The sequence below is a fragment of the Morus notabilis genome, unplaced genomic scaffold (assembly GCF_000414095.1).
Source record: "Morus notabilis unplaced genomic scaffold, ASM41409v2 Scaffold492, whole genome shotgun sequence".
Lineage (NCBI taxonomy): Eukaryota > Viridiplantae > Streptophyta > Magnoliopsida > Rosales > Moraceae > Morus > Morus notabilis.
In genome coordinates, this window is record NW_010361525.1 from 97,844 (window position 1) to 111,051 (window position 13,208).

General features: G+C 36.3%; 1 pseudogene; it reads right to left on the reverse strand.

Moving 5' to 3' along the window:
• Positions 1-3,768: 3,768 nt before the first annotated feature.
• LOC21387455 lies at positions 3,769-7,313 on the reverse strand (annotated as a pseudogene).
• Between the last annotated feature and the right edge of the window lie 5,895 nt (positions 7,314-13,208).

The window sequence follows — 13,208 nt, forward strand, 5'->3', positions numbered from 1 at the left end:
GATTTTGATTACATGCTTGTAGAAATCTAAACCAATCTTGTATTCTTTGATTAGTACCTTGAATCCAAGCAATGTTATCTCTAATTCTTTTAATATGACCTGACATTGATTTTAAACCGGACTTTACTATTAAATTAATTATATGACATGCACAACGTTGGTGAAATATATCATTATTACCGAATAAACTTAAATCATTTTCAAAAAGTGTTCTATTGCTTTAGTATTTGCAGTTGCATTATCTAATGTTATGTGCATTATTCTATCTCTTAAACTATATTCATCAATAACAGATAAAATTGTGTTATATATTAAATTGGCAGTATGTGATCCTATAACACATTTGAAACCTAAGATTCTCTTATCCAAATCAAAACCTTTATAATAATGTCCGGTTACAGCTAAATAATCCTTGTTAGCAACGGCGGACCAAATATCTGCCGTTAACGCCCCGCAACCCCTAGTAGAGTGTAGAAGGTTGATTAATGCTTCCTTTTCTTGTTTATATAATTTTAATGCATCTTTCTTAAGAGTAGTTCTAGAAAAAAATTGTGCATTAGGATTATGTACAATTTTAATATAACGTTGCCAATTTCTTTGTTCAGAAAAATTTAGTGGTTGATCTAATGTGGCTATTAATTGTGCCATTTCCATACGATCAACTTGCGGATCGTATTTCCACGTGCTTAGACCGCCGGTTTGGCGGTCAAACGATAATTGCATTTGGCGGAGATCAGCTTCGCCTCCTTGCTTTTGAAGACACTTTTCAAAGTGCCTTCTTAAGTGTGTAGTGCCGTGAATAGTGTTACCTTGTAATTTCTCACCACAATATTTACATTGAGCTACGTATTTAATGTTACCGTTATTGTCGACGTCCTCGAATGTGTTGAAGTGCTCCCAAACTGCTGAGGTGCGCTTGCATTTCTTCTTAGACCTTGCAACACTTGCACTAGCAATACCGCTTGCCTCTCCTCCACGGCCACTTGTGCCACCACCATTGCGTCCCCGACCTCTAGTACGTCCACCAGGGGTCAGATTTACAGTTTCTTCAGCAACTCTTTCCACAGTTTGCGATTCCTGCGTTCGAAAAACATTAGGATATTGTCCTTCTTCGATGTTGAATTGGGTATCAATGGGAATATCACCACCATAACCAGAAAAAGCCATTATGAAAAATAAGAGAGATTGAGAGCGCTTTGAGAGAGCTTAAGAAAATCGAGATTCGAGAGAGATTTAAGCGAGATTAAGAGAGATTTGAGAGAGATTAAGAGAAATTGAGAGAGATTAAGAGAAATTGAGAGAGAATGAGAGTTTTGGGGTGAGGAAAATGGTTGGGGGGAGGGGGGGTATTTATAGGAAAATTTTTGGGTTGAAAAAAAATATTTTCCCCAAAAAATTCGGGTCCAACGGCTACAAATTTTTCGGGCAGTTTGGGCAAAAATCGGGCAGGTCGGGCAACGGTAAAAAATCCGACCGTTTGGTTCAAAAATTCGGGTAAAATTCAAGTTCGGGTCGGGCTCAGGCAAAAAGACCCGTTTGTTCAAAATTCGGGCATTTTTTCGGGCTAACGGTAAAAAAAAATCAGGCATTTTTCGGGCAACGGGCAAAAATCGGGCAACGGTCACAAAAATTCGGGCAACAGTCACAGAAATTCGGGCAGTTCGGGCACAAATTCGAACAGTTTTCGGGCAGCTTCGGGTATTGCCAGAAAATTCAAAAAAAATCCGGCGAACGGCGGGGGACGGCTTCTCCACAGCGGCGGGCTGTCGGGGGGATTAATATTTTCGGGCTACCCGAGCCCATGCCCGAAGAAAACCGTGGTCGGGCGGCGAGAGTGGCCTGCCCGAAGTGCCCGAAAATTTTCGGGCATTGGGCATGCCCGCCGCCCGAAAGTTCAGCACTGGTTTGAACCCATCCTCCAAATACACTCTTTATGTTTACTATGGTTCTGATAGGTGCGTTTTGTAGTACTTCTTAGAGCTCAAAATCACATCTCTAGCCATCAGAAGCTGATAATGGTGTTTGATAAAAACTATAAAAAGTGATTTTTTAAGAATCTACAATCAAAATCAGAAACAGCCCAAATGCAACTTTAACATTTAGATTGTGCAGGAATCAACGTAGTACAATTAATAATTATCAACAAAGTTATATTAAATAATTAATTATTAATTACTAATTATATTATATGTTAGATAACATATCAACAATAACACAAGTAATAATAGGTTATGAAATAAATTATTAATAATTAATATATCATTCATATATTATATTAATTATAATCTATTAATTAGTAAATAGTTGGTAAATAAAAAAATAAATAGTAATTACTCAATTAATTATTAATATAAAATTATAATTATCAATATATAATATATTAATCAATAATAATTAATAATTGATAATTAGTAATTAATCATTATAAAAAGAATAATTTATCAAAAATTGATCATGTGATATATCAAATAATAGATCTTTATATATTTATTTAAAATTATTAATTACGGTCATCTTAACTACTCACAGTAATTCAACATCACAATTTACCAAACGCTATTACACTGCTTTTGGAACCAACAACACATGTATAATTACAGTTTACCAAACACTCAACTGCTTTTTATAACAGTTACTTTTTCCTTCAGCACAGCTAAAAATAATTTTTTCATAATCTACGAGCATTACCAAACTAGCCCATAATCTGACGGAAGTGTTATTGTAGAATTTTCCTTTAAGTATTGTTATTTCTTTTTCTTTTCTTTTTTGTTTATTTTGGAGAGATGTGAATATACTATTTCAGTTGGTGGTGTCATCACATGTAGATAGATCCCCTCTTTTAAGCAATGGGATCTCTGTTATGTCTCTCATCCGGTCTTAAACAACAATCTACAGGACAGAGTTAATTACAAACTTCTAAAATAAAATTAGATGTAGCATCTCTCTGCAAGCTGCACATGCAGATAGATCACATGCCAGCAAAGCAACAATAGAAAAAAATTACGCAACTAATGAAAATAGTTTTATTCAGCAGAAGTAATCAGCAGATTACGCAAACAAAAGTTTGCTCACATATGTACTCATGTAAATATCCCTCGTTTGTATAGCTGATCACTACCTTCCTCTGGCGAGTAACTTAATCTCGGAGGCTTTATGGTCCGGTCTGCAACATCTGATACCATAACTGCCTTAGCGTTTAAATACCAAGGTTGAAGATATGGTGAAGTAGATGAAGAACTCGAAAAAGGGTGTAGTACTACTGAACCCCAGTCCCTGCTACCAAGTCTTGCTTCTTTCAATCTTCTTCTGATCAACAAACTTCCCATGTCTTCCTTTTTCATGTCCGATATACTTCTTAGTATTGAAGTGCACAAAAGAAGCACAAAAACGGAATCTTCTTCGGGCATAAATTCGACTACCAATAGCTTCCAGTTCAGAAGAGCCGTTGCTCTTCCATCGGGGTCGTCATCTGTGAACCGAACAAGGGTCAAGAAGCCCTCCTCTTCCTCGTCGTCTTCCTCTTTCTCTTCTTCCCCATTTCGGTACTCTCCATTGGAGCCCCGTGGCTCAACTTTCTTCACTTGATATTGCATTTTCCGCCCTTTCAACAGCTTCACCTGAGAGTTAAAGATAGTTATCAATGTTTTATGTGTACTTGCTTTGTACTTCGTAACAGATAAGAGTGCTTCCCTACCGTTAATTCTGCAGCTTGGTTTCTCAAAAAGAAACTCAGGCCTGATATTGAAGTCGATGCTTCCCACCGAACCATCAACTCATCTCCGGTCAAAAATTGCCATGCAGCTTTCCATTGTTCTGATGGTTCTTTTGGTGTTGCTGTTCCTACCACCTTCTCTGTACTAGATGGCAACAAGCAGCGACGTTTAAAATTTAATTCAAAACATATAAATTGAAAAACCAGTGTTAAAAATATACTTTTTTAGGACCCTATTCTGATTCCTTTAAAAACCACACATTTCCTTTACTATAAGACCGAGTCCATTTAATTTCTAAAAAGGAATATCAGCCCTTATCTTTTTGAGGAATTCTTCAGCAGTGATTCTAAATGACTAATTTTTCTCAATATTCTCGAACTTGGTTCCATAGGAGCAAGTCAGAGACAATAACACAATTTTCTTTGTAGAAGTATCCTAAGTATTTTACATTTATGATAAAATTTCTAAAGATTGACTCACTGTTTGTTTTTCTGTACATTGAGAATGAGATAAGTTAGAACATCCTCTGAAGTGTGTCTTGGTCAATTATCAGGCCAACTTTAAAGATTTTCATAATCTTTCTACAAAATAAAAAATAAAACGAGGAACTCTGAAGTTTGTTCTTATTCGTTCTTAATGAGTTTTCTCCGACACTAACAAGCTGTATCATATATATATATATATATACACATATATATATTATATAGAGAGAGTAATGAACAACTGTAAAATTCTAGTGAAGGCTAGATGAATACAACATACCAGGGGCTCTACCAATGGAACCAGCAACATAAGACCATGAACCTTCTCGAATCTCTATAATTCTATCTTCCCATTTCACAGCTGATGGAGCTTCACCTCCTCTTCTCCAAAATCCACCTCCCACCCTACAATTAATTTAATCTCGATTTGTTTAGTTCAGTTGTTTAGGATTGGAGTTCTCAGAAAAACAACATAAGAAATTGGAAGATAATTACCTCATTCGAACAACAAAACACTCTCTTCCAGCATGATCAAGAACTGAGCGTGACAACCACCGGCCTTCTTGGGGACGATTCTGATTCATTCGGAGAATCACATCTGACACCATTGTGCCAGAATCATCTGTAACACGGTCGGGAACGCATTTTAACAAGTATGGTGCTTGAACCGGAGGAGTTATTGAAGCAATGATCTTCACTTGTTGATCAATTTTTCTTTGCAAGGATAGAGAGGGAGCTCTAATCAAGTCATTCCAGTGGAAGAAAACCGTTTCTTCAACGGTACTTGCTTTGAAGCAATACCCACCCAGCCTGAGAAGCTCAACTACAACTCCCTTGGTTCCGAACTCGCAGTAGAGATGCCAAGCTTTTTGCCATGATTTGTTGAAGTTGGAAACTGTTTGATCAAGCTTCAACTCCCGATGACACCTTACCATTCGGAGATGAAGCACATCGTGTTTTGCATCCTCTTGCATCACATTCATTTCAGTCTTGAGTCTCACGAACACACAGACCTGCATTATAGAATTAGAGAAAGCTTCACTTTAACTCTTATTGAGCAAGTGAATGAGGTAAATTACAGCCTGCTTTAAGCAATGCAGCCATATCCTGTCAACTCTACAAAAGAATTTTAAGATTACACTAAACACATCAAGAAAAATGCAGATTAGATTTCCTGATTATTGAAAGTCTTTATTCATGAAAGAATGCTCATTATATTCTTCCAAATTTTCTCTCAAGATAAGCCCTTTTTTTCTTCCCATTTTCAGAGTTTAATTATACTAAACAAAAAGAAAGTGTGAAATTAAAATAGACTGACCTCAAGTAAGAATCTAGGTAGCATAGACTTGTATTTGCTATTGACATCCATATCTGATACTTCCCAGAAAACTGGAGGCTTGACTGGTACAACCCCATTAAAGTTGAAGCCAATTTCTCCACCGGCTTTCTCATATGGTTGATCAAATGTTGTCACCCAAAGGTTCTTGGTCTCTTCCACCTCTCTTTTGCTAACTGTTTCCCATACACTCACCACCTTCCCTATATCACTATCCATCTCTTTCAAATCTTCTGCATATACTGTTGGATAACTCTGTTTCGATTACCCAAAAAAAAAAATTAAAAATTAAAAACTCAGGTTCATTCAATGGGTCACCAAATAACTAATCTCCAAGTCTATGAAGAATTCCATAAGCACAAACTTTTATGGTTACGTGTGCGGTGCACATTTCTGAACATTGGAGTTAGTCAAAATCACATCAAATGTAACATGATATGAATTTGACCATTCAAAATAAAGTTCTACCGGTATAAAAATCCATTGAAGTACTATTCAGTAGCCCAAAAAGGCATCAAGAAAAAACATATTGGAATGCAGGTCAAAGAGAAGGAAAATAAAAAATGAACCCACTATTTTCAAAGCTTAAAAATATTTGCAAATTTCATTCCCTGCCCATTTTCTTATCATCAGAAGTAGGGAAAAGAAAATAAGAGGAAAGAAAAAGAGAGAGATTTACAAAATAAACAAAAGGAAAGAAAGAAGTTGGGAACAAACTTGATGGATGAGCCACATAAGAAGAATATCCGAGGCAGGAACCAAACGACAACAAACTGCACTAGACCTCTGCAACTGCAACAGATAGAGAAACTCTTTGTAACGTTGCCTTGCAGCTATCAGATACACAACCTCCGACCTGTACGGCTCTGAGAATTTGGAGTACAAATATCTCTGCTTGCTCACTTCCATAAACAGCTCTCCATCGACCATAACCGGGTCGGAAAAACCCGAATCCACTTCATTCTCAAACGGCACATTCGGGTACTTCCTCACCCAGATTTCTCTGCACCTCATTAATGCGTACTCCTCATTCTCTTCGCCAAAAATCGCAGGTTTTCCGATGAGTTTCGAGAATTTCGATTCACAGTATTCCCTATAACGAACCTGAGAAAATTTAGAAAAAAAAAATGTCAGAAAATTATTTGATTAGTGCTACAGTTTCATGTCATAAACAGTTGATAACATGTAACATCAAAAGGTTGAATCTTTTTCCCATTATTCCCAACAAAGAGAAACCCAGAAATAGTTTGATTCTTTTTGTTTCTAAGTACTTTCTCAGCAACCAAACGACACTGACCGGATTCAACGTGTGGCAGAACCAGACCCACTCGACATCAACGGGTGGGAGAACAACGGAGGAGCAGAACCCGTCGAACACGACCCCACCGTCAGATCAGCAATCAACGGCATCCAGAGCTCATTGTACCTGCAACCAAAACCCACGACCATCGGATCAGAATTACTTTGACGACAAAAAGGTCAATACTGAGAGAAAAAGGTTTGACCTTCGAATGGCCTCGAGAAGAGTTGGTTTGTGGTGAAGCCAGTGGGAGTCGGAGACGGCTCTGAGGAAGGAGAGATTCCGTCTGGCCGCGGAGACGAGATCGAGGCCAAGACGGAAGGTGGAGTCGGCCTCGGAAATCTCGCTCAGGGCTGTTGTTGCTGTGCTTCTCGTCGACGAGATTTCAGACGACATGTCGTTTTGTATAGTGAAGGGACAGTCGGAGAGAGAGGGAATTTAAATACGAGGAAGAGGAAGTTAGAAGCATGTGAGGACTTCTTTTTCTCTAGTTGTGTGTGTCTGTTTGTTTGTCTGACTACTGTTTTGGTTTTCAGTTTGTTTCAGGTGCATGTGTCGGGAAAATTGCAATGCGCATTTCTCAATTAATAAATGTGTATGTGGGAATCCTTTTCTTTAAGAGGGGGAAAAAAATGTGTACGTGGAGACAGCGGTCCAATAATATCTTTGCTCGACTTTGTTGGAATAAGGTAGGGTCTTTCAATTTGTTTATTTAAATTTTTAATTTGAATTAAAATATAATTTTATGTGAAAATTTTTTATTATAGTAAAAAAGTTAAATGTGATTGAGAGTTTTTATTATAATAAAATTTAAATTCTAAACTCAAATCGATAAAATGAACGAGACCATAAATTTTAATAAAATGAACGGGACCGTAAATTTTACCATAGGCCATAAAAAATATTGTACGGTCGTAATATATGTGGTAACATAAATGACGATCTGATCATACCTCTAGACGGTTTATTGAATATGGTTTATGTTAAATTAATTTTGTATTATCTGGATGCTAATAAATAAAGCATGACTCAAGTGTTGAAAAATTTGAATGTAGAGGGTGAAAATAATGCAAAAAATAAGATAGAGTTTGAGGCATATAGTAATACTTTCATTTATGATTTTATTTACCTTCACTTCTCAAAATTTGCTAATGAGTTTTAATGGCACATTGCCCCCAAGATATAACAAACCCTTAAACATAACATCTAGCAATAATATTGAGTTCCTAACATAAATTAAATCTGTAAATTTTTTAAAGAATTAATAAAGACAGAGGTATCATTTCATGAATGAATGCATCATCTTTAAACATTACAACTATTCACATAAAGGTACATTTTTAATGTAAAGGTATATTTTCATGGTTTAATACACCTATTACAATAGTTATATAATTGGTATTCAAATATGTATGAAAATATATCACCAATGAATGTAATGGTTCGAAATGTTTTAGATCACATAAACTCATGAAAACATTGTTTTCTGCATAATTTCCGCTGCAACGGATGTTGCAGCCGCAAACAGACCCGAGACATGCAAACATTTCGGCTGCAGCCAGTTTGGCTGAATCAAAGCAGTTTGTTTGCTGTAACTATTTGAAGTCCCTTTAACACGAGTTTTCATGTTTTAATACTCAAACAACTTGTGATCTTGATCAAGACATATTACAATCTCTCTAACAATCTCCCACTAGATTGTAATATTTCTCCAGAATTAATAACGATAAACACGCACATACATGAAGGTATCTTTCAATTTTAACCTCCAATTAGTGACTATATGTAATGACCGGGAAAATTTTAAGTCAAATTCAGACAGTCTGGTATTTGACCGTAATTCTTCCCACAACAGAAAGTAGTAGAAATATTGATGTAATTAGGAAAGTGTTATGTAGAAACTTTATATACGGGGTAAAATCACCCGAAAAGTGTAAAGTTATAATACGAATATTTTTATAGAGAAAATTCGTAAATATCAGTTGTGAATAGTAAAATATCGGTTAAAAATTAGAAATTTTAACGGGTATATTTTAGTTATGAAAAACTGAAATATTTGGTAAATGACCAAATGACCAGTTAGAAAAAGAGTTGAAATATTAGAAGTAAGGAAAATGGTAAAAGTTCCTGAAACAGAATTTTCCCGAGTCAGTTAAAGCGGGAAACTGCAAAAAAAATGAGTACCGCGAGGGTACGCGTTTTGGGCAATTCTGGATCGTTTAAAATGAAAATTTCAGAAAAAGAAATTGACTATTGAGATACCAAAGAGAAATGGGTTGAATATGAGAAATTTGACCCAAGGTACTCGGCAGTCCAGAAAAGCAGTATAGAACCTGTACCGAGTGTGAAATTATCAGTACCGGAAAGAGACTCGTTTTGAAAAACAGAAAGTTTGGTCTCGACAAGAAAAATGTGGGGAACATGGAACCACTTAAATTAAGTGTTAAACTTAACTAGAATTAGTAAAATTTAATTATGGGAATTAAAGTAATTTTTCTAATTTAATTTTAGAAAGTAATGTGAGATATTATTAGAAATATTAATATAATATTCATATTAGCCTTATATTGGCCTACGGATTACATTAGAAGCCACATTTGCTTCTTCTTCTAATTGTGGCCGAGAGACTAGAGAAAAGAAAGAGAAAAGAGAGAAAATCAAGGGAAAATCAAGGAATCACCCGTTTTTGCTGAAATTTCTTCCGTTCAGTCCGGTAGAAACATAACCTGAGGCATTCTAGCGGAGAATCTCAACTTTTCAAGGTAAGATTTCATATTTTTCATGAGAAACTGCATGCTTTTTCGTTTTGATGAATAGTAACTCATCTCGAAAAAAATTCGTAAAACTGAAAAATGAAACCGAGGTTTTGTCGGGGACTATAATAGGAGTTTAATGTGTAAGTATTGAAACGATTGAACAAATTTTTTTGGATTAACACTAAAAATCCGGAATACCCTAGAAATGGAGAAAAAGTGTTGTTGTTCATTTTATGTTGGAATTTGTGTTCAGGAATGTGAATCTGGACTACAGGTACCGAAATCGGAAGTAGAACGAGTTATTGAAAACTCGGGAAACTAGAAAAAATAAGGCGAAACTCTACCGAAATTTCTAAAAACCTAGTTAGTAAGTATTGAGTTAAGAATTCGACTCTCGAGAATGAGTAACAGTTTTAAAGCTCAGAAGTGAATAGATTATGATTCAGAAACCGAGATACATAAATAGGTGTAATTTGCCTCTTGAGCTAGAATTCAGCCTAGAGGGGTTAAGTTCAAAAATGAGTTGAAATTTGGATTTAGGAATCCAAGTATGAGAAATTTTGATGTTTGGAATAAGCGGTTAATACCTATTTCCATGAAACAGGTTTTGGCACGAGAGCCGAAGCAACGAGAAAGAACTTCCAGCAAGCGGGAATCCTAGCGGATTAACGGTAAGTATAGACATATATGTTTGTCTGGACTCGAGTAAGCAGTAATTAGACTTAGAATTATGAATTTATTTATGTTCCTAAGTCTATGTGATTACATGTGATTATACGTGTTTGGAGGGCTTAGTGCTCTAGATTGCAAAAGGGCGACATATGGTTACCTTTATGCACAGTTAAAGTATGCAAGAAGTATTATGCATTTTATGTTATCATGTGCACGTAGAGAAACGTTGCATATCATTCAGTAAAGAAAAAGACTGACGGGTCGTCGGCCTCTGCAAGGGAGGAAAATCTCACAGAGTAGAGATTCCGACTAGACCAGACAGTAAGAAATGACCAGTAAAGTAAAAGACTGACGGGTCGTCGGCCTCCGCAAGGGAGGAAAATCTCAAAGAGTAGAGATTCTGACTAGACCAGACAGTAAGCAGGGGTCCAGGCCCACAGAAGTAAGAACAGAAAGATAGAAAGCAGTTTAAAGCATGTTTCACACGAGCATATTTGCATCATAACTCTTAATGTAATTTTTATTAGTTTATGATGTATGCATGTTTATACTTGCTGAGCGTTAGCTCATCAGTTTACTCGTGTGCAGGTAACAAAGGTAAGCAGCCAGTCATATAGTGGTTTACTTGATGGACAGGCGGAGGCAAGGGTGACGAAAATGTCATGGGTACACGGGAGTGGTCTTTACTACGCTCACTTAGAAAACAATTTCCCGCTGCAGATTAATGTAATATAGAATACTAGTATGTATGTTCAGTTCTAAGAAGAAGATATTACAACCATTGTCTTAGTACAACGAACTGTAATAAGTTAAGACAAGTTTTCGGGCACTAGTTTGACATCCGAATCCTTAAAGTAATAGCAAGATATGATATTAGTGTAACAACATAACATGTTAAGAACCTGAGGATTAAAGTAAAGAAAAAAAAAATTTACCCGCATATGAACGTAAATTAAAGAGACAATAGTCTAACAACAACTAATAGATTAGACTATAACTTAGCCTATTAGTAGTAGTATAAGGAACGGCGACCGCGCCGCGAGGGCGCGGGACGTCACACTATACTTCAAAGTATTCATAAGAAAACAGTGTGCTTTGCATTAAACTTTGTCTCTTGAGCAAATACCGAAAATATATCACATATGAGTTATCCCAGACTTAAAATCTGTTACAATCGTTTAGCACTCTTCCAGCCTTATGCTTTATCTTGGATTCATGAACATTTACAAGATTAAACCATAGTCTTGTTAGAAATAGCACCATTCCTTATGTTCACTTAGGTGAAGTTTCGAATTATATCTCTAGCTACTATGAGACTCGAACTCCATTAAGAGTATAAACTCAACATCAACCACGTAGCTATTTTGCACCAACATCTTGGAATGGACTAATTAAATTTTGGTGTTAACCTGGTCACATAACAATGACTTGTTCTTACCCATTTAACCATGGAATAGCGGTACAACTACTACATAGTTAGGTTACCTTCATCGGTGACTCTTTCAAAGAAAGGTTTCAGTTTCATTCCACTAGATGTTTCTTTGACTAAGTCTCTTGAAAGACCTTTCGTCAAAGGATCCGCTAGATTCTTGTTTGTCCTAACATAAACAACATTGATAACACCATTAGTTATTAATTGTTTCACATATTCATGTCTCAAGCTAATATGTGTAGATTTTCCATTATAAACTTTGTTATAAGCTCTAGACAAAGTAGCTTCACTATCGCAGTACAAAGAAATAGATGGCATCGATGGTGGCCACAACTCAATATTAAACAATAGATTTCTCAGCCATTCCGCTTCTTTGCCTGTAGCGGCAAGTGCTACAAACTAACTCTCCATCGTAGAATGAGTTATGCACGTTTGTTTCTTAAAAGTCCAAGAGACGGCTCCTCCCGCAATTGTGAAAATCCAACTGGATGTGGATTTGTTATCACTTGCATCTGTTATCCAACTTACATCCGAGTACCCTTCAAGTACCGCTGGATAGTCATTATATGACAAACCCAAGTTAATAGTTCTTTTAAGATAATCAAGACCAATTGCTTTCCAATGTTCAATACCCAGGTTACTCGTGAACCTCGACATTTTGCATACCGTAAATGCTATGTCGGGTCATGTACAATACATGGTATTCATTAAGCTACCAATCGCACTAGCATATTCAAGATGTGCCACCGCTCAGCCTGCATTCTCTAGTAATTTAATACTAGAATCATATGGGGTATTCGCTTCTTTAAACCTCAAATGATTGAATTTAAGAAGCACATTATCAATAAAATGAGATTGACACAATGAGTAACCCCCACTATGCTTCCTCACTTTTACACCTAAGATAATATTTACATCACCAAGATCTTTCATCTTAAATTGTGAAGCTAGATATTTCTTAGTATCATTAACCCCTTACATGTTTGTTCCGAAGATAAGCAAGTCATTAATATATAAACATATAATCACACCCAGTGCTGAAACTTTGGACGGGCCGCCCGTGACTACCGAAAAGTCTGAATTTTTATCCGATGACCGAACCCGATCTGCCCGAAAATTCAGGCTGCCCGACCTGACCCGAAAATTCCCATGGACGGGCTTCGGGCAGAGGAAGCCTGCCCGTGCCCGGTCGGGCTGCCCGATGCCCGACCGGCTGCCCGAATTTTTTTTTTTTATATTATATTTTTATGTTGTTGAAATAAGTATTTGTATAATTACAATGTGTAATTATGTATATTACAATTTGAAATATGAAATGAACACACGACACGAACGAACTATATAAAAAAAATTACTTCTTCATTGATTTTTAAATTTGTAATTTCATGATTGCCTCATTAAAAACCTTACCAAGAAAAACCCAATTGGGATAAAAACTTGGTAAGGAAAAAAGAGTGCAATCATTGTGGGACGAATTACAAATTTGATGAACTTACAAAGTCTATACAAGATTACAA